This window comes from Solea solea, chromosome 13 (assembly GCF_958295425.1).
Source record: "Solea solea chromosome 13, fSolSol10.1, whole genome shotgun sequence".
In the NCBI taxonomy this organism is placed as follows: Eukaryota; Metazoa; Chordata; class Actinopteri; order Pleuronectiformes; family Soleidae; genus Solea; species Solea solea.
The window spans coordinates 24,444,756-24,467,000 of NC_081146.1; the positions used below are offsets into that span (position 1 = coordinate 24,444,756).

The following is a 22,245-nucleotide window of genomic DNA, read 5'->3' on the forward strand; positions in this document are numbered from 1 at the left end:
CAGTTTGCTCCATGATTTGGGCTTGTTATGTTAGCAGCAGCATGGGAATACGTTGGTTCTCCAGTTTGAAAGGTCAGGGACTCAATCCTGGCTCTTCTACTCTACATACTCCAAATTTACCTACATTGCCACTAATGTGGCCCCGAGTGTCAAATATATCCGGCCACCGGGGGCACATGAGTTTTTGGTGCCGGTGCTAAGACCAGACATATAGAGAGGACTCTATCAAGAGAGGCCTTTGGTGTAAGAAAAAAAATAATCTATGCCAAGAAAACAAGATTGACTGTGGTGAAACCCCCAAAATTGGGAGCAGCCAAAGTGGGACTAAAAAAACCCAAAACTGTTAGTATTAGTGCAGCATCTCCTCCTTTTAACTTCACAACTTTAGTTTTAATAAGTCATGTTTTCACACATGTGCTGGAACCGATGTTTGCCAAAAATGTTCTACGTGTCGAGCGTCTGTCGCCAAAACACTGCGAGCATAGACGAGAAGGACAAAACCACATTGTGTGAAACCATTTGAGTCTCTACGTTTTTAGCTTTGTCTAAGCATTAAAGCTGCAGTATGTGACACCTTTTTGGCACTGAGCGCACAACACTTTCACGATAAACTTTGAGCATTTTGTAAATCACATGATCTGAGAGAAAACTAGACTTTGTCTCCTCTGTTGGTGTTTGTGTCCAGTTTTGAGGAAGTCTTGATTCTTGAACTCCCAGGGTAGATCAGAGAGAGAAGGGGGGCGCCTCCTATTGGCTGTTCTGCTACCAAGCTGTGTATATGTGTATATATATATACACACATATATGTATATATATATTGAACCAGCAACCTCTCAGCTACCGATGATTCTGCTTCACATCAGCTGTTCGTCGACGGTCAGATCTCGTCACGCCTGCGGCTCCATGGAAACAGACTTAGCAGTAATTAGCTTATAGCATCACCTGTGATCAAGTCTCACTCTGCTAATTGAAAACGTGAGCTGATTGTGTTTAACGTGAACAAATCAACAAAAATAATCGCAGTCAATTCAGGAGGGGAACATGAATTCCATGCCATTGCATCCAATCATCACTGAGATAATGAACTCCAACGACGCTTCGGCGAGATATTTGATATTAAGTCCCCGCGTGTCCTCCGTCTTTCACGTTTTCTGTCTTTCCGTAGATTTTTTTTATTGTGTGGCTCTCTTGAAGAAAACTTGTCAACACCAGGACCCTGATGTAAAGCGTGTCAGTCAGATTTTTACAGTGTATATTCATACTTCAGTCTCGGTGTCGATCGCTGCTCTAATCACACTAACAGTCCGACACACACACACACACATACACCTGCTTTACATAATTCAAATAGTGCAGTTATTCCTCCACCTCCCTTCCTCGGATCTCCATCTTCTCTCTCTCTCCCCCTTTTTCATTTTCTTTCCTCCCCTCACCGTCCTCTCGTTCCGTCCCCTCCACGGCATCTAGAAACCTCTGTTTCTCTCCATACTCACCTTTGTATTCTGTATTCCTCTTTTATCCTCCTCCTCCTCCTCCTCTGCTACCTTTCATTTACCTTTCCAACCTCACAGTCCTGTCCCCGAGATTTTCTCCACACCACGTAAGACGGATAAAGGTCGACCAAGAAGGTGCTGAGAAATCAGACGATGTCCAAATCCACAGGTACAAAGTAACTGGTGGACGACACGACTAAACTGAAGCTGCAAAAATACAGAGCTTTAACTTTAACGTTCTAACAACATTGTTGTTCTTCTTCTTACTTTGTTACATGTCATGCACACAGACATGCTTACCTACAGTATTACCCCATTTCTTCTGGTCAAAAAAGCTATTAGATTGTGTGTTTTAATTCATTCACTCCTGGGTCAAATGACTGCATTGCACACCACGACACTTCCACAAGACATCCATCCATTGTCTAGTGAGAAATCCTCCACATGGGGGTCACAGGGTTGCTGGAACCAGTCCCAGCTGACAAAGGGGTGAAATGCAGTGTACACCCTGGACAAGGACCGACATACACAGACCAACAATCAACACGTTCACACCTTCAGGACGTCCAATTGACCTCTGCTTGTTTCTGGACACGGGAGAGGAAACAGGGGAAGCCTCACAAAACCTTACACACACACACACACACACACACACACACACTGAAGGAGAAGAACCAGCAACCTTCTTTCTGTGAGGCAACAGTATGAGCCACAAGCGCTTCTGTGCATTTGTGACGTCACATTTCACACATGGGTGACGGGAATTGTGTTAAAAGGCCCTGGTTTATGCACTACTCTAAAACTAGACTCGATCTTTCCTTCCGGTTCCTCCTTATGTGACAGATGTTCAAACAGCAACGGAACTTTGGGTCATTTGTTCTGGTCCTGCTCCAAACTTATTACATTTTGGCATGAGGTCTTTATTTTTTTTACAGGATCATACCAAACAGATCTTGTTCCGAGTGGTACCTTGGTTGTTTTGGGGTGTTCTGATTCCTCTTTAAAACTGTCTCGTGATCGTCAACAGGCTCTTGCTTATTGTTTAGTTGTAGCTAAGAGGGTCATCTTGGGCGAATGGAAGTCTCCCTCTCCACCCTGCTTTAAGAAATGGCTTAATGATATGGTTTCCCTTTTGTATCTTGAGGAAATTAGATACTCTCTTTGCAACTCTCACTACAAATTTATTAAGATCTGGGGGCCGTTTCTGGATGCTATTAAAAATGACACCGTCTGATTGTTGGACGCAATAGAACTAATTTCCAAGAGGATTGATGTGGACTCTATGACCTTTTTCGCACTGTCGAACTACTGAATTGTAATTTGTGCTTTGACTTGTATACAGTTAGTTTTTTTTCTCTTTTCCTTGTATGCTGGCATTACATTTTACTTTTATTTTTATTTGTTGATTTATTTATTTACTTTTAATTTATTTTGTGTGTGTTTTTGTCATTTATCTTGTCTTTTTTTCTGTGAGTTTGGGGAGGGAATGGGGGGGGGGGGGGCGTTGTTTATTTTGTGCCTTTGATTCTTGTCTAAAAATTTGAAAATGGAAATAAAATTTACAAAAAAAAAGGCCCTGGTTTACTTCGCATATTGTGGACCTTGGTATACTCTCGTGTCAGGGTCCTAGGGCGCATTCCTACCAAAGAAGAAGAGAACGGTGCTACAGCTTCCCTTGGACCCGTCTGGGCAGGGGAGTCGGGGTGTCAGCCGGTTTGAGGGTCGCCAGGTCGAGGCTCGGATCCTTGGTGACTACTTCGGGGCTTATACTCATGAGGGAATAACCCTAACCGCAACCCAAACCCTATACCAGGACCATTTTTTAGTGTGTTCACAAATCCCGGGTTGGTGTAACTCCGGGTAAAGTGGTATTTACAGAAATGAGGACAGGAAGGTGATGATAACCGTTTCCTGTTTATGGATGTGGTTAAGTTTAGCCACAAAAACAGAAATCAGAAATCATGTGTTTTTCCATCAAAGGTCAACGTAAAAGTCTCCATAAAAGCGCAATGAACACAATGTAGTGGAACGTAGTTTCCTTACAAAGTGCTGTAACTTGACAGTGCAGTTTCGTTGCGTTGAGTCTAAATCGAGTGTCACGATGTTTGTTCACTGTCGTCATGAGCTGCGGTCACTTTTGGTGACTGCTGTAAGTGAAATAGCCTCAGTGTTGCATGGAAATGTAACTTTTGAGGGAGAGAACGTGGAGTTATTAGCGCGGGGGGAAAAGTTGCTCGTTAAAAGGTGTCTGTTTGGAGCATGTGTGACAGCTGATTATAAAAAGCCATTGATTGTTTTTGAGGCTTAGTTTATGAGCTTAGGGAGATTATGTGGCTGCTGTCAGTGGTCGCAGTGTCTCGGGTTGTTTTTTTTTTTACTCCAGATAAAGTGTTAATTGACAGGCTGGAGGTTATCCCGTCATTATGTTTGCATTTACAGTTGCATCTCTCAAAAGAAAAAGGATCAAAATCAAACTCTGCATCAAAAACAAATCGTCTTCCCCTGGATGAACAGACAAACACGGTGAGAGGAACCAAACTCTGGGCTCTTTCTGTGGGTTTAGCTCTAGACAGTGGGAGTGGAAACGAGTCTGTGAGTTGGCGTGTTTTTCTGTCCCTTGGGGTGATTTTAAAACACAAAAATAAACAATTGATCCCCGTTGTTGCCAATTTGGAATCGTCAGATTTAGAGCGCACATGCTTTATTACGTCCTCCAATGGAGAGACTCATCGGGGCGGGAGTCTTGATTACTTCTGGAAATAAACCAAGGCATTTTTTTTTTTTTTTGTCAGTTCGCACAAAAAGTACAGAAAGTAAAGTCTGCAAAATCAATTTTAGCTGCATCATTATTCAGAACAGCATGTTATTGCAAACGAACATCTGCATTTAGTCGCGCGGTCCTGCTCTGTGGCACAAACCGATAACATCTCCTGCAAATGATAAATCCTTCACCTGTGTATGTATGTGTTATAAAATGAAGTAGGTGCAATAAACTGCATAAATCATGGAGGGAACGCCATCTGTGCCACGCTTTTAAAAACAGCTGATCATCATCATCATAATGCAGCATATGCAACTAAAAAAAAAATAAAAAAATTGGAATACAATGTGATTTTGGAACAATCACTTCGTCAGGAGGTCAAATAAATAAATAAATACATAAATGAATGAATGAAGCTGCAGCTGTTAGGAGACAGTGAGAAATAATTCCGCCACTGCTTCTCTGTGTCTCTCTATCACTGATTAATAATATTAAACCACTTTTATTTTAGGCACCTTTCAGAGCACTCGAGGTCACCTTACCTCCTGCTTTATTCTACTTTTATTCACTGAAATAATCCAACAAATCCAACACAAAGTAACTTTGATTGCATTCGTTTGATTCCCACATGTGGTTTACAGTGAAAACATGTGCTGATTAAAAATAGAACTTCTGCAATTCATTGAGAAAATAGTCGTTGATTGACATGACTTTAGTGTTTTTACCCACAACACCCTGTGTATACGTACATGACAGAATATTCAGCCTCAACTGGCACCTATGATTTCACTTTTCCTTTAAATCCATGGAAATAAGGGCAAGGAAATAATCCCTAAATGCTGCATATACATAAAATCAGAATCAGTAAAGAACGTCTATCGATCTATCTTAAAAAGAGAAGTCACTTCATTAATCCAGCGAAACCAGTGAAAGTGACTCCTCACTAAGTTGTTATGCTGTTTATAAAGAGCCACTTGCAGCAGTTTGTGTTCACGTTAAATTTAATTAGGACTTCACTGAGCAAGAATCCCCTGCGCCATGTGAGCATTTACTTTCTTAATCTCCACAGAGACTCGGCAGCATTTTGACCTACAAAATATGGTATTTTTGGACACACTTGTCTGCTTTTATTCTGATTATTCTCTGTGTGCCCACGCATGAGGGGAAGAAATGTGACTGGGACACACTAATCCCTTTATTGTCATTTGCAGGATTGTCCACAGAGGGCAGATTACTGCCCATTTTTATTGTACATTATTTAAAACTTAAGGACAATTCAAAAGTCTGAATCACAGTTGAGGCAAAAGACCTGTTTAAAAATCCTGTTCCCTTTATTTAACCATGGATTCCAAGTTCTTATACAATATTCTACAACTAAAATGTCATATGAATGGTTAATAAAGCACAGACATAAACCACCAACACAATATGAGTGAGGGAGGAATGATACGATTACGGCATTTTTGTGGACTTATTTCAAGATAAAAGAAGGGAAAAAGCAAAAGTGCAGACGTTTACAAGCTGCTCTAAGTCTTTCCTATTGGTTGATTAACTACCTATAAAGTAGTGTGTTAAAGTAAATGAATTATTCATCATTTAAGGGAAAATGAAATTGGACGTAATCAAATATTAACGCAAATGTGTCAGAATCAGTCAAAAGATAGTCGTCTTTAAAAGGTACGGAGCCCCGGACATGACATGGTAAGAAAAAAATAATAAATTGTGAAATGAAATTAATGAAATGAAAAAAAATGTTTAATGCTAACTCATTCAAAACAGAACCTCTTCAAAATGAAGTGTTGATAATTATCAATAAAGATGTTGATGACAAATTTTCCACAGGAACAAAAACCCATCTTTAGCATATTAGCACACTTTTAGCCACAATGCTATCTTTAATTAATTATTGACAGCTGGACTAAACTATCACTAATAAACACTAATAAACTAGGGTCTGATTATCAAACTTTTATTTCTGATGGTTACACCTGCTTTTTCTTATTCTCCTAACACAGTAATGAAGGAGTCACATGTTAGGGTTAGGCTAGCTAGGTTAGCGGAGTAGAGTCTGTCATGGCTAACTAGGCATAAAGCGATGCTAATGTTGCTACAGTGATAGTGTTGTGATGTCTGCGTGAAACTGTGAGAACTTTGACCGTCAAGAAACATCGAGAACGGAGGGAAGAACCTTTTTGAGGAGCTCGTGTTGTAGAGTGTTGTCATGTTTTGATTGGCTGACACTAGTTTGGACACTTTCTTCATGTGAACAGCTTTGAGTAGCATTTGAAGCTTGGACATTTTAACATTTCTCAACTTTTGCTGCACAAAAGTTGAGAAATGTAAGTAAGTCTCCAATGTCGCTGATTTTTTTTGGAAGCAATTGAATATTTGGGCCAAAACACGGTATCTTCATCAGGCAAACGTGCCTTAAAACGTCTTCGCTGCCTGAAGCTAACAACAATGTGGACGTTGTCTTTAATCAGCAGCTTGTTACGAAGACAAATGCGTGTGCATCATTTCAATTTGAGGTTATTTTACGTGACATTTACTCCCCAAACCTGGCTGTCCATGACAACAGCAGTGTTTTTATTTTTCAAATCAAATCAGAATCTATTTGAATCCATTCAGATTTTTAAGTTTAGAAGTTTTCCTTTTTTGGGTGAAGATAAGCAAATAATTTAAGATTTCGGATTTGTTAAATCATCTTCCGGGCCCAGATACTGATGGTGGCGGGCCCGTTTTTAGCCCACGGGCCACCAATTGCTGACCACTGATGCAAAACATCCACAATCTGGGAGGGATTAGGAGCTAGTGGGCCCCTGGGCATGGATGGAAAAGGGGCCCTTTAACATACAGTATAAAGGGTGAATAACATAAACTGTGGTATAGTTTATAGTTTCATAACCTATGTTATGTGGCTTCAGGCCCCCATTCAAATGCACAGAGGCTTGGGCCCCGGGCTCCGGTATGCCCGTGCAGTAATCCATCTTTGCCCACAATGCAGTTCAGCAAGAAATAAAGTCAAAACATGGACATGGACATACAGTGTCTCACCTCTATGTTCATAATGCACCTGGATTAACTCCACACACACACACACACACACAATGCATTATTCACACTTTGGTAAGAGTGGGCGCTGAGAGCTACATTTTTTGTCGTTTGGGAAAATTGGTACTCTTCAATTTGAACGCAGACCAAAAGTCAGCCGGTCCTGAAACATGAATACGTCGTACCTGCCCCTTTTTTCTCTCTCTCTCTCTCTCTCTCCCACTTAATATGCACAGAGCAGAGGAATGTGGGCGGCGGCAGCAGCGTGTGCAAAGACTCAGCATATAAATCAGTGTATAAATCTGATCAGATTCACAGACTTTCAGGAAGGATGTGAGTTGGCCGGGGTTATCTGAGTGACAAATGAAAACCCACACAGATCTCTTTTTTAAAAAAAAAAAATAATAATCAAAGCCATTTAGCTTTTCCTTTTTATTCAAGTGTTAACAAAATAGTCAGTCTAAAATGGAAAGTGTGGACAGGTCCATTTAAATCTATTTCTCACTCTGGCTTTTCTCCCTAACGCCAGCTCTGTGTTTCGTTGCCATGGCAGCGTTCCGTTTTTCTTTTTCCTGCCTTACATTTTAGCTTCAGATATACAACTCTGTACAGCAGCGGCTCAGAATAGAGGAGGTGCTTGGGAATATAGGGTGATTGTTTGTGTCATATCCACGCACACACACACACACAGAGCAAAGGAATGTGTGAAAACACCTTTTCGATCCTGCAAACAAAGCATTTCAAAGCTTCATTAGTCCTGGGATCATCGCTGATGACTGACACGGTGTGCTAATGACTTTGATTATGAGCAGCATTGAAATGGTAAGTGTGAGGACATTTGGAGACCTGTCTTGCTTCACTTGTTGTACCTAATTTAAAAATCCAATTATGTAACGATTGTTTAGAGATGATGTAAGTGGGTGAAAAGGAGACTGGGAGAACACAGACAGGCTGAAGGCACGGGGGACGCGCCTGTCTCATTTATTTAGTTGGTAAAAACAATTCATTCTATATTTTATACCACTACTGTGTTTAATTATTACTATAACGCTCAGATGTTTGAAACATTTAATAATAATGGTGGATAAGTTCAAATCGGTCCAATACTGGTCAAAAATAGCAAGACAAAACACTTCATTTTCCATTGTTTTCCATTATACAGTTCTAGCACAACTCTACTTTTTTTCCATCAGTGATAGAACTAAAGGTCACGAGTGTGGATGCACCCAAATGAACATTATTGGCCCAAACCGAAAATCAGGAAACGCTTGGCCAGAAACCGAAACCGAAAGAAATGATCGTGCCAATTCGGTGCACGCTTCTCCGTCTCTTAGCAGGCTCTCCGTATCCAACGCAGCGTTAATGTCGCAAAAAAAATAATCCCGAAAACATGTTAATCTCCAACAGAGGGTGAGTGTGTGTGGAGCGACACTTGAAGCCTTTTGTTAATCGTACGTCGCTCTGTTTATGTGACACTGAATACCAACAATGGACAAAATCAAAATAAAGTGTTACCATAATTTTACAAATACAATACGATACAAAAAGCCTGTACATCACATGCTTCTTTATGAAAATAAAAATCAGTAACAGCATATGAGTCGTGTTATCTTATTTACAGGTCATCTTATTTAAAAATGGCCTGTAAGGGCTCGGTTGTAAATGCATGAGCACAACATTGGATTCTTCTCAGCATTAAAAGGTGTTAAATGACTCATATCAGACTGATGTCATTATCAGTAGATACTTGTAGTTGTGATATTGGTGGTATTAAGTCATCATTACTGATAATCCATGATAAAAAGAAATGATTTATGTGGAATGACTTTGAATTAGCAATGATTGGAGAGTGAATGTGTCCTCTGCATTTAACCCCTCCTTATAGCACACCACTAGTGCCTTGCTCAGGGGCCCATCAGGGATAGATCCATCCAATTACAAGCCCAATTTCTTTCCTCTTGGCCATTGGCTTCTAAAACAATCTACCAGGAGTGTTGATCGAACGCATGCGGACATAATGTCCAACGCCGTAACCATCGGCTGTACGGTAAAGTAAAATAAACACTTGCTGCTAAATGTGGTGAACTTCAACCTCACCATCTTACACAAGCACGATAAGCAAAAGTCTGTTCTGGATGAAAGTTTGTGTGATGGTACACAGATATTTTTACAGTTTTTTTCAAAAAGATTTCTTGATAATGTAATTTAATGTAATTTCGTCATCAGTGGGCAGATTCTTACCAAACCTTAGGGCGCATCCACACCAGCTCTTTCTAAATCGAATCCTACTTTGTTTGCTGGTAAAGTCTGGTTCGTTTGGGGAGGCGTGAACGTGGAAAGAAGCCTAAAAAACGTAGGTCTCGGCTGGCTTCAAGTGAACCGAATGTAGGAAGAGGACTACACCGCAGGGCATTGTGGGTAAACGCAACCAAAACATGCGGGCGCGTGGAACGATAGGCGGGAGAAATGGCTGCGCATGTGGGTCGTATGTTCACGTTCTCCTTCAGTAATCCTCGATGCAGCGCCACCTCAGGCGAGGAGAGGAACACGTTATTCAAGTGTGAAGTGTGAAAGTGTGAAAGCAAACTCGGACCCGGCTGAATGTCGCCTCCCCCGATCGTACCAAGTCTACCGGACTATTAGGTACATACTCTGGTACTCATGATCACCTACCCATCACAAAAAGAACTCAGATTAACGAGGGTTCTAACAGAAGGACAAACGTGCAGATTAACCCACACCAGAGAAAACAGGTTACAGATCTAATCTGAGTATCAATCAAAATACAGCTGGAATTTAATCAGATTTACCATTCATACACATTTTACTAATTAGGTTATCAATTAGTCTTAATTTTAAACAGAAGGGCAGCATCTGCTCGGCGACTGCTTTGCGTTACTTCACTGATGTCAACTGTCAATTAGTTCCCTGTCAATCATCCACTCGTCGCGTATTGACGAAGCATTTTTGTTCACTTGATCAGCACGAAGAGAACCGTAACATGTACCCTAAGCCACCACAGAGCGAGTGTACGCAGTGCAGGGCACATGTGCTCACGCGTGGGTGTGCTCCCGTGTTCACGTGTGTGTGTGTGTGTGTGTGTGTGTGTGTTAAGCATGTGCCGGGCGACATGTGAAACGCGGCGCGCGTTCATTGTGAATGTAAATCTGGTGCCAAGCTGAAAGCTGAAGAGGGAATGAGTGGGTGGCAATCGCTTCCAGCTTAAACCCTCTGAGAGAACGCAGAGAGACAGAGTTAAAAGAGTGGGAGGGAGGGATGTAGACACACATGAGTAAGAGGTTGGTTAAAGGAGAAGAAAAAATCTGTAAAGTAACTCAGTGTGTGTGTGTGTGTGTGTGTGTGTGGCGCGTAGGAGTAAGAGGGACAGCGCGAGAGCAAGGCTGTGTGGAGCGAAAGTCAGGACGACAGAAAAAGAGCTGGAGAGACGAAGAGTGAAATGGAGGAAATGCATGTGGGGGTGTGGTAACTGGAGAGAGAGAGGGGGGAGTTTCAGTGAGGCTGGGGGAGTTGGATGGAGAGAGAGGGAGGGAGGGAGCACAAGAGGCAGAGATGGAGGCTGGAGAGGGAGTGGGTGTCTTAATAGCGCTGAAGCGTTCAGGGCTTTTTTGTATGTTTGCCTTTGTTATGAAAGAAAGCTGCATGGTTGGCTCCCGGTTTGCTTTTTTGCTGTTTTTTGATCCATGAACTTCCATGAGCACAGATGCACGGCAAGCGTCTCCCGAGCCTGGTGGGAAATGCAGCGGCTGCATCTGTTGCGCTCGTTACATAACTCTGGTACGTAACGCAGTGCTGTGGGTAAAGCGATGCACTCGAGGCTGGAGGTGTCTCCGTCCACTGTGTGCTCAGCACAAATGTCTCTGAACAGGTCACGGTCTGATGAGGCGCTGCAGTGACTGTTCAAACCGAAATAAAAAGAACCGTTTACGCTGATTTGGTTTGGTCAGCACGTATTTTTGTTTTTTGCATTTCCATTAGGAAAAGTACCAAAATAACCGGACCAAACCATTCCATTCTTTAACACCCTTCCCTTGGGATGGTCAGTCAGCTGATTGAGCGACAAAAACACTTAACTCCCTTGCGATCAGGTACAGACTGATCCGCGGCTTTACCGTCCCAATCCGTAACAGAAACACATAGAAGACATAGAAGTGTGTGGATGAGGAGCAACACCAGTGCAGAGTGGATGCGTCAGTCCGTCAGAAGCTTCATTTCTCCGTCTTCTGCTTTCTAATCAACTCCCTGATGGAAACACACAGCAACCGTTTCCAGGAATGATAATGAATATATAATACTTGTGACTCATAGCATCTTACATTTGTTAATAAACTCTCCATCGTGTGAGAGATAAGCTGCAACGAGCAATTTCTTTTATTATCTTTCACTTATTTTCACAATGGTGTCATCATTTAGTCTTCAAAGTTTAACTAACACCCTTCACCACTTCTTTTTTTTAGATGGAAACCATATAGGTATCTAGTGTAAAGAAATTAAATTATACATGTTGTGATAGCTCAGCTCTCAGCCTACTTCTTGGTATTTTTCAGGAATTGGGCAGAATTAGCTTCAGAACAGGGGGTTTAATTACCCGTAAAAAAGAACTCTGAAAAGGTGACATTTTCAAAAATGAAAGTTCTGTCCTGGTCCAAATGAAAAGAGAGACGTTCTGCACTAAAAACAAATATCTCTGCTTTACCTTTGGCTGTTTTACCAACCCAAAATAATATTAGGCCATACGGAGATGCAGTAAGACGTTTTAAAGTAAGCACAAATTTGCACTTGTCACGATTCATATTGTGAACTGGGTCATGATAGTTTATCATCTGGAAAAAGTGGGTCCTCACACAGTCTCACAAAGTCTGGGAGACACTGCTCCATGGGGACTTCAGACCTGGACTGGGGTGAAGTGGAGAAATGTGGTCTCATCTGAACCTGGGTGGCTCTTTAGTGTTGGACTAAAACTGCTCGTCCTTGGCTGACGATAACGTTGGTAAATACAATTACATGTTACCAGAACAACCAAGATAAATGACTGATAATCTGTGAAGTGTGGCGTGGAACAAGGGTATCAACGATGACCTTCAGGAGTTAGCTGTAGGCAACTCGTTACTGTGGCGGCTTCTTTAGTTCTGGCCATGATCATGCCCTTCAGAGTTGAATTACTTCTGCATGTATGCATTAAGTATTTAGGATTCAAGCTGGCCTGGGTGTTCTGCACATGTGCTGCAGATTCCACCCCCAGGCTTAATCAACCCGCGGAAATAACAGAAGAAAACAACAGCAGCCAAAACATAACAAAATCCAGGACGGTACATTTGTTGTAGCTTAAAGAAATGGATATTCATTCATTAGTCTGGTCAAGCGGGGGCCGACACAAAGGGTAAATAAGTGGAAAAAAACAACTATTTAGTAGCCGGTGGTCAATATTAGATATTCATTATGATATTAGACAGAATTGCAAAGTAAAAGTGCTTGTTTTGATATAAAATGATTCACAATAAAAACATATTTATGATGCACAAAAACAGAGAATAAAATTGAAAATTTTGCAAATAATGACGAGGATAATTGTGATTAAAACAGCTTAAATATAGGTCATTATTGCTATTATACAAAATATTGCCGGCAAATACATTTAGTCTTATATTCTGTCTCTATTCCATCACCTCGCACAGTGGTTGGCGGGCCGCAGGTAATTGATTGGAGGGCCACATGTGGCCCCCGGGCCACCAGTTTGACACATGTGATTTAACCTCTGCATGTTTTTGCACCATGGGAGGAAGCCGGAGAACCTGGAGAAAACCCCCGCAAACTCGGGTCTTTTTGCAGCAAAGGCAACGGCACTAACAACTACATAGAATGGCATGCTAAGAACTAGCCACTAGCTAAACTAGGCACTGAAATGGGAGGTGTCACCACCTAGTGTAGTAGAGGCATATACACTTCATCCAATAAACCGATGAGCCACTGCTGCTCGTGTACTGGGACAAGGAAGGTAGTCTGATTGGGTAGGGCTGCTGCAGTAACCACAGAAGTGAAACATTGCTATGGTAACAACTAATAACACCATGCTTTTAAGCCACTCTAAATTTATCACAGTGGCACTAAAAGGGGAGACTGGGGTGTGTGCTTAATTTAGGGAGCTAATACAATGCTTAGCTTATGCCATGGTGCTGGAAAGGAGGTTTTTTTCAAACCACCGCTGCACCTCTGTTCTCTGACCTGTGCCTGGAACCACTGATCACTGTTTTAAATTTGCAGTTTTGTTGGGGAACAATTTTGCTGCGTTCATATCCCTCTGGACATCCTGCCAGGGTTTGAAAGATGTGGGTGTTTATCAGCATAGTTTATTTTAGGAAACTTAGAATTAAAGGTTTTTTTGGGGGGGGGGCAAAACTCACAGAGAGCTGAAGTGACACTTTCAGGTTTTCAGGTTATCTCGCTGATGCTGGAGCCCCGCCTTTAAACCATTAATCAGTTGTCTCTGTTAATCGACTAACTCAGCACTATTACTACTACTGTAAATATACAATATATAACCATACAAGCCCTGACTGGCGAAACCATCCTGGAGTCGTCTAAAATAGACAGAAAGTTACTTGGATAAATCAAGTCATCTCCAGTGGGAACGTTACACAACAGCACAGAACAGTTTCAAATACACAGTGAAGAGAAGGAGCTCTCACAAATCTGCTGCTATAAGTGAATAAAACCTCAGCCAACTTTCTTATTGTGATGAATTTTGACTGATTACAAATTCCTGATGAGCCAAGTTGGCGGAAAACCAAAATTCTTCGCCATAGTCTGGGTGAACCGCCGCGAGTCTGCCAACGATTTGATTTCGCTCTGGCACGGACTTCAAAATCTTCTAGAGACGGACTAACACGATGACGTCCAGTCGCTTTTTGTTTACATTCAACATGGCGGCCACAAAAAGAGCAGCGATTCCAATGTTGCTTCTATTCTATGCGTCTCGCTCCACAGAGCTCGCCCGTAAGACGCCATCACTAGATAACCATCGCTCTTTGGTAATTGGTTGTACGTCTGTCCGTTGGTCCCGCCCCTTGAAAGTGGGAGGTGCTTTCACCCTTTCCAAATTCCAAAGTTGTTTTTCTCCCATCATTGTTTACTTGGAGCATTTCTGACATATTCATATCTACTGTTATTTATAGCTGCCGGTTTGGTAGAAGACATAAACTGACATTTTGTTTGTGTCAGGCAAAAGTAATTCTGATACGAGATTGAGAGAAATTAATTTATAATGTCAGCGTCTTGGTATCATTGATAGTAGCATCTCTCTGCTATTTGCTGCCATCTTAAACGTGGTGTCTTGGGCATGCAAGGTGCTCTTTTAAGCAGGAGAGCGTCTATCCGATTGCTTTTCCTTCAGTGTGAAGTGAAGGGAAGGAAGAGCGAGTGTCTTTGTTTCACTCTGCAAATACTCTTACTGCAGCTCCGACGCAAAGAAATGAAAGGTCTAATTTTGGATCGAGTTAATCGTTTGATTTTTACAGCAAAGAGATGAAAATGGAGTCTGAGGCGATTTTTACACGCTCGTTCTTGTCATAGCACATAATTCATCGACTGTACTCGTGCTCTTTTCCACTACACAAGGACATGATTGCCTTAAATGAAACAACGCTCTCTCACACTCACTCTCACCGATCGTCAACAACACTTCAAGTGGCACATAAAAAGGGTTAGGATTAACGACGCCTTTTATTAAGCTTTTACATTTGGGAAACATTTGTTTAACGCTGAAAATTATGGAGTGGATTGTTCGGCTCTAACAGCTCCACATAGTAAATACGGTCTCGTCTCACGCAGAAATAATCTGCACTTTCACTTTTCCTACAAGCCGCAGGGAAAGCTGCGTTTGGAGATTCTTTCTGACTCTTCCATTTGTTTCATATGTGACATATCAACTTTTGAAGTGCGTGTTTGGGGGGGGGGGGGTCACCCTGGTGGTTTTTATAGATGTGACAGAGTTGCTCTTAATTATCATCCTCCTCCTCATTTGCTCACTTTCGCCAAGAGTGCCACCAGCAGTTTGAGCACCATCACAATCACACGTGCATTTGTAGATTAGTGCTTGAGGATTACACACAGGGTGTGGTAGACTGAGTGTACTTGACAAGACACAGAGAAGAGTGGGCTCATTAAACGAGAGATTATATCTATGAAATATGAAGAACTTATTCACATATTAAAATATTGGGTTTAGAAAATGGCATGGACCACACACTGCGTTGGACAGTGTGTGTCCATGACACTTGCAGAGTAAATGAATGACACGTATGAATTCATGTATGAAATCGATCACATATACGACCCAGCCAGTGTCATTTTGTCTCAACGCCAGCATCAATGACATTGCTAATCGACGTTTGACAACATGACTACTAATATGCAATATATGTATAAGACAGTGATTATATTACAATATAAAAAGACCACGGTGTGTCATCAGAGGTTAAGGAAACAAGTATACAATTTTCATCTGCGGGCCACAAAGCAGCTACTCGCCCGTGTCAGAAACACTGAACTTAACCAGACCTAAAAAGCCTCAGCACCAACCTCAAAAATGTCTCAATGCGAGGAGAAACAACAGACAGAGTCAATTTAACCAAAGAGCTTCAGTGATAAAAACAGATGGCGGGACAGTTATGTATGTAAATGTGCGTATGCATGAACACAGTGTAACATTGGGTTTAAGTGCAGCTTTGATTAAAGTATTTTGTCAGATCTGGCAACCACACTTCATGCAAATGGGACTGTTTCAAATGCAAAAAAAAGTAGCTGTTGTACATATTTACAGTCTCTTGAAGACAATATTTATCTCTGTGACAATTTGACCATTCCTGTTTTTTTAATTCAACATACATTTGACGACAGAATGACTTTGATTGATGGAGAGGTGAAGTCACATAAGGAGAACGTCCTACCTAGAGAAAGTCGCCGCTTGTTGTGCTTTGTGTCCAGACTCTTAGTCCCTGTGAGTTCACAGAGAGCTGATGCCGGCCAACACTGAAGGTGTGTTCACTCACTTCCAGCTGTGTTACTCCACCGAGTCTCAGCGTGCAGTTCTGCAGTTTCGCCAAGCATCAAAACTCCCTCAGAATCAATACTCCAGGAGCACACAGTGATATCAGTGTCTATTAATAACTGAGTGGGTTGGGGCTCCTGCCAACAAGTGTCATGACACACACGTGTGTTTGTCTGAAGAGCAGATGACCATCGTCGGTGGGGGGCGGGGTTTGTAAGGCCGTGTTTAAGTTCCACACAGAGAGGTATTGCTCAAATAGCCTACAATCAAACAGCCTCGAAAAACCAGGAGCTGGAGAAGAACTAAAGCACAGCCGGTGAAAGTGATTCCACTGCAGAGCAAAAGACGTCCATGTTGCGAATGGCTTATGGCTGTTGGCGTTAAATCAATCCGTGGCCTTTTAATATTTCATAGAGAAATAGTATATGAATAAATGATTAATCACCTGCCTCCCTTCCACCGAGAGCTCTTAAGGTATCTGGATATATCCACTAAGTGGTTAGAAAAAGAACTGTACTGATCTAATAATAAATTTAACGGCAGCACTCAACAACTATCACAGAAAACTATATATTTATATAGAATACTCTAAAGAAATACTATAGCCTTGTAATATTTAAGAGATAGAAAATACCACCAAGTAATATAGTGACTATAAACTCACTGCTAAGCACCACAGACACACTAATACTCCTTATATAAAGATTACAGGAATATTATGAGGATTTCCACCTTATAAACTACAAACACTTTAGCCTAGATAGAAAACAATACTGTTACTGGACAAAGTCACACAGGTGTCAGTGACCTGTGGGTGTCAGTGAGTCCTTTCTGCACAGGTAAATTTGCAGCTGCGAGATTTTAATTTCTCCAAAGTGCTTAATTTACCTTTGAGGTGACCCGAAAGTGCCACAGGATGAGAGTTTGTTTGTTTTTAAGTAGGCCACTGTTCGTTTTCTGCATCTTCAGACTAATTAGTGAGAGGTACAACGACAGAAATACAAGAGCAAACACTCAAACAAAGCCAGATGAGTGTTATAATTTCACACTGAGGCAGTTTTCTTCATCCTCCCCCCGCCTCCCCCCGGCGGCGGCGGCAGCAGCAGTCTGCGTAATGAGCACCGGCAGCAGCGGCTGTTCCGCGGCGGGCAGTCCGGCTGAGAGCTCCTCCTCCCCGGCCTCTCCCTGTCCTCTCTCCCCGGTGCCCTCCGCGCCGACCCCGCACTCACAATCCCGGTGACCGACGGAAGATCCGCTGGGGCCAATTTCTCTCATCTTTTAGATGGGGACTGTTTCTGCGATGGTTTTCCTTTTAGTGGGTGTCCGCCGCGTGCGCGTCAAATGTACACTTGCCAAAAAGGGGGGCGGTGGGTGGATGAGTGAAAAGGTTAACGCGCTACTGCATGGGACAGTGTCGTCAACTGTTTAGCTGCAATCAAAAGCTAGAGTATCCACGCGTGAGGGGAGAGAGGGCTGCGTGTCTGTGTGCATCCGCATGAGTGCGCGAAGGAGCGCTGCGCTGCGCAATCGTGCGCCAAAGGATGAGCGGATGAGGAGCGAGCTGCATGCGCTCTGCGCTCTGCCGCGTCCTCGACTCTCCAACGGGGCAGCGAGCGAGCGAGCGAGCGAGCAAATAAGATGACTTTAAAAACATGAATTTCCAAAAAGGAAGCAGAAATATGTGAACAGACGCCAAAGGCGCTGCAGTCGCCAAGGAACGAGATAATGCAACAGAATGGAGTGAAACTGCAGCCTCGCGTGCCAGCAGCTGAGAGGCTGCACAAGAAAAAGAAATGGGGGGAAAAAAGGCGGCGATAATGGCAACTTAAGTCCCTTATCTTCCTTCCTATACAACCATAAGTAATCCGTCTGTTGGAGAGGCTCCGGTCTGCTGCTTGGAAGAAGATTATCCAGCACAGGTGGACAGCAGAACAGTTTCTGGAGAGAACAGCAGTGCACTGATGCTCCTGCGCTTCAATCTCCTTCTCCTCCTCTCACAGAGAGAGAGGGAGAGAGAGAGGGAGGGAGAGAGAGAGAGGGAGAGAGAGGGGCTGACTGAATCCCCACTGGGACCTGGAGTGATTTTAAGCACTGTGAGAATCCCTCATCACTTATGCCCTCCTCTCTTCTATTTCTCCTTTGCCTGACTCCTTTCTTTACATTTCACCTTCTGCCGACACACACACACACATTCTCGCACAGCATTCTTAGTGAAGACAGTCATCATGGACATAATGCACCATCAAGCCCCTGACTCTAAACATAAACCATTACAACTAAATAAAACCTATCCCTAACCCTTGTGAGATCATTTTCGCGTACCCCTCTTGGTGCACTAATCACGCATGCGCAGAAGACAACACCAGAATCCAACACCAACACCAGAATCCATGCTAGCAGTCGCAGCAACGTCAGGTGTTGGTTCCAAACGAAAGACTGTTTTTAGGGAAACTACTGCCAAGAGAAAGGCTGACTGCAGAGCGATCCAAGACCAGAGTGAACATCGGTGCTGCATTTGAACGGTGTAGCGACACCTGCAAGCCCAGAAAGGGCTGCAAATTGATGGACATGGTGGCGCTGTTTCTACGGGAATGTTAACTTTATGTCTTTGTGATCTTTTCACAGTATATGTTGTTTTTCATCATCACGTTGTTCGCTGCGTGTTCCTGTGCTCTGGAGATGTAGCTGTAACCCACCCTGAGTGAGGATTACTGTATTTTTGTTGATGAAGTGGTTAATTAATTCAATTTAAACTGCTATCAGGCACCATTATATTATTTTCCACTGTCTTGTTATGATTTCCAACAATTACAGCAGTTTCGGGAAGTTTACGGTCAAGTCCACCAGGTGGTTTCTGGGATACGCTTGTTATTTTTTTCTTTCCGATCTGACACTAACTGCACAAATAAATGAGTGGGCCCACAGCTGCAGCAAATTTACAAATTCAATTTTTTTTATTATTATTTCTGTTGGGGAAGGGCCCTGCGATGGACTGGCGAACTGTCCAGGGTGTACCCCGCCTATCGCCCGATGTAGCTGAGATTGGCACAGCACCCCCCGCGACCCTCTGGCAGAGGATAAAGCGGTAGATGATGACTGACTGACTGACTGACTGTTGGGGAAGTTTTATACAAGTTGTCAACTGTGGGTTTTTTATATATATATATATATTTTTTTTTTTTGTCAAATAATAATTTTGATATCAAAAGACAACACAATTGTGTGAGTTTCTGTGTGTGAAGTCAATCATTCTCCATAGTCAAACAGATATCAGTTATGTAGTTCACTCAATTCATAACTGTGTCCTCTTTAAGAAAGTCTCGAACCAGGACACACATTTTTATATTATTTCAAGTGGTGATCCCAGACCCTTTTCTTATTTTTTTTTTTTTGTGTATTATATGAACATATTTACATGTAAGTATTACGGGTTAAAGTATAACCCGGTTACATAGCTTCAGAGGGAAGTCTGAAGAAATCCCCAAGGATCTCCAACCTTACCTTTAACCTAAACCCAAATGTCCTCACTCCCTATGGTTTATGTCCTTCAAGAATACACACGTTTGTGTAGCTAGAGCAAAGCTTTATCACCAATTCTTCAGAAATTAGGTTCTGCCTCATTAGGACCAGGTTTTTGGTCTCCATGAGAACTACAGGTCCCAGCAAGGTCAGTGTTTATGTCAGAAAAGGGTCTTAAAGTGATAACCAATACAAGTGTACACACACATGCAAGCACACAGCACAGTGTGAAGTTCAGTGCCACGGGCAAATGTGTGGGAAGCATGCAAGCATGTTATTACTCACACAATACACATGTCTACCCACAAAGAGCTGCGTGCAGCGGTACCACCTGCCCTGACACGCTGTTCCACGCCAACAGGCACACCATGACTTATCAGAATAAGAAATGACAGCATTAAATTCTGCTGCCGCTTGAGCTAATTTCCCATTAACTCGTGCTGCTGTGTTACACGGCCAAGAAATCCACTCTTAATAAACCAACTGGCAAACACATTAAATCAATGTAACAGCTAACGGTAGTGTTTGCTGATAGTGCCGATACAATTTAGGAGCCTATTATCAATATAAAATTACACCTATTATACATGTTATACATGTAAGTTAGCCACACTGACTACAGAGTCTCCTGCCAGCTAATGCTAACGCAGCTCTCCAGCGGTTACAGCTAGTCTGCTAGCTTCAGTGTTGTGAAGCTAGCTTCTCCAGCGGGTTACAGCTAGTCTGCTAACTTACCAATGTTGTATGTTCTTTTCATGAGGTTTCTCACCAAACAGCATAAACTGTGTTTAGTCATTGGTTAGTTAGCTTAAATAGCACCTCATACCATGACGACCAAGCTAGCCCTTTAGCTTGTTTTACTAGTGCTAATGTAAATCACTGTATAACTGAAGTTTAGCCATATTTTGCTTTCACTCCAGGGGGCTAAAGTTAGCTAATGCTAGTGTGGTGGTGCAGTACCTATATTTAGCTATTATTGATATACAATAAAAGACGTAATTTTAGCAATTTAGCTTTTTTTAACATATGGAGCAGGTTAACCATCATAAAATTTAAATGTATTTAAAGGGAAAGGGAAAAAAGCCAACCAAATTGTCAACATAAAGAAAGGCATATACATATATGTGTGTACAACTACATACAATAATGTTTGTGTGTTTTTTATGTGAAAGACTTTGAGACACATTTTGTGTATGAAAAGTGCTACACAAGACATGTATATTTATACCAGCTCACAAAAATCAACTGAAATATGATTTGCACAATTATATTTTAAGAGAAGTCTAGATTTGTACCTCCAAAAATCTTTAAAAATAAGTGTGCGAGCCCTTGTACGCTTCCACGCCAAGAGGCAAACCACAACTCATCTAAATTAAAAAATGACAGCATTAAACTCAGTCGAACAAGCTAATTTCCCATTATCTCATGTGCCGCATTGAAATTAAACATGGCTACTAAATCCACACTTCATAAACCAGCTGGCAAATGCTGTGAATGGAATGACTCAGGCTGGAAAATAATCGATTTACAATATGATGTTTGCCAATAGCAGGGACATGCGATCAATATGAAATTATGTTACACCGTCACCGGCCGCTTCATTTGATACACAAGACACATAATAACGTGGTGAGAGTTGTTGTCATGTCATGTTAAATCACCTTTCCTCACCTCTTCAGCTCGTCTTCACCATGTCTTCATTATCGTTATTTAATTGTATAATACATAACATTTCTGAATAAGAACAAGTAAAAACGACAAGAGTAAAGTGACAGTTACATCCATAGAAATACAAATTGGCATTGGGGATAGATATGGAGCTCATTAGCATCATTCTCTTTACTTCTCTCTGCTATAACTCCAAGGGCCAGCCCACTATGAAACAACTTTTTATTTAATTTCATTGTGAGTGTTTGTTGCTGATTGGACCACAACTGATCATTTCCATTTTCCACGCATTCATTCCTAAGCTCTTCCCGTGAAGCATAAATTCACGGGGGAACCATGATCCCATGCTGCTGCCAAATAACACCTTCACAAATGAAGGTGTTATCATTTTTGATTGAGAGTCCTCTAGCGGCAGAAATGATATATTGTGGTTTTCATGAGATGTGAAAAGGTGTATCTGATAAAGTGGCAGGTGAGTACAAAATGTCTCCGTTTATAAAACGCAACTGAAATATGATTTTCACTATTTTATTTGAGTGAAGTCTTGATTTTGACTACATCCATGTCGGTGTGTGGAGCGTGAAGCTACTTCTTGTTGCCAGTAGGTGGCACCACAACTGGCTTTGCAGGTTATTATCGTGGAACGATTGGCCCTCAAAGGAAGGGTGAAAAAGATTGGTTATTATAAG

The 22,245-nt window shown here is 42.0% G+C and overlaps 1 protein-coding gene across 10 annotated transcripts in view; it reads right to left on the reverse strand.

Annotated features, from left to right (window-relative positions):
• syngap1b (synaptic Ras GTPase activating protein 1b) overlaps positions 1–22,245 on the reverse strand; it is a 156,605-nt gene that overhangs the window by 49,490 nt on the left and 84,870 nt on the right. Inside the window, exon 1 of one of the 10 annotated variants that reach the window (XM_058646993.1) lies at positions 16,269–16,574. The exons of the other annotated variants lie outside the window; for them this stretch is intronic. The gene's annotated coding sequence lies outside the window, so the exon portion shown is untranslated. Of the gene's footprint in view, positions 1–16,268; positions 16,575–22,245 lie in introns of those variants that run through there. 10 annotated transcript variants of the gene reach the window in all.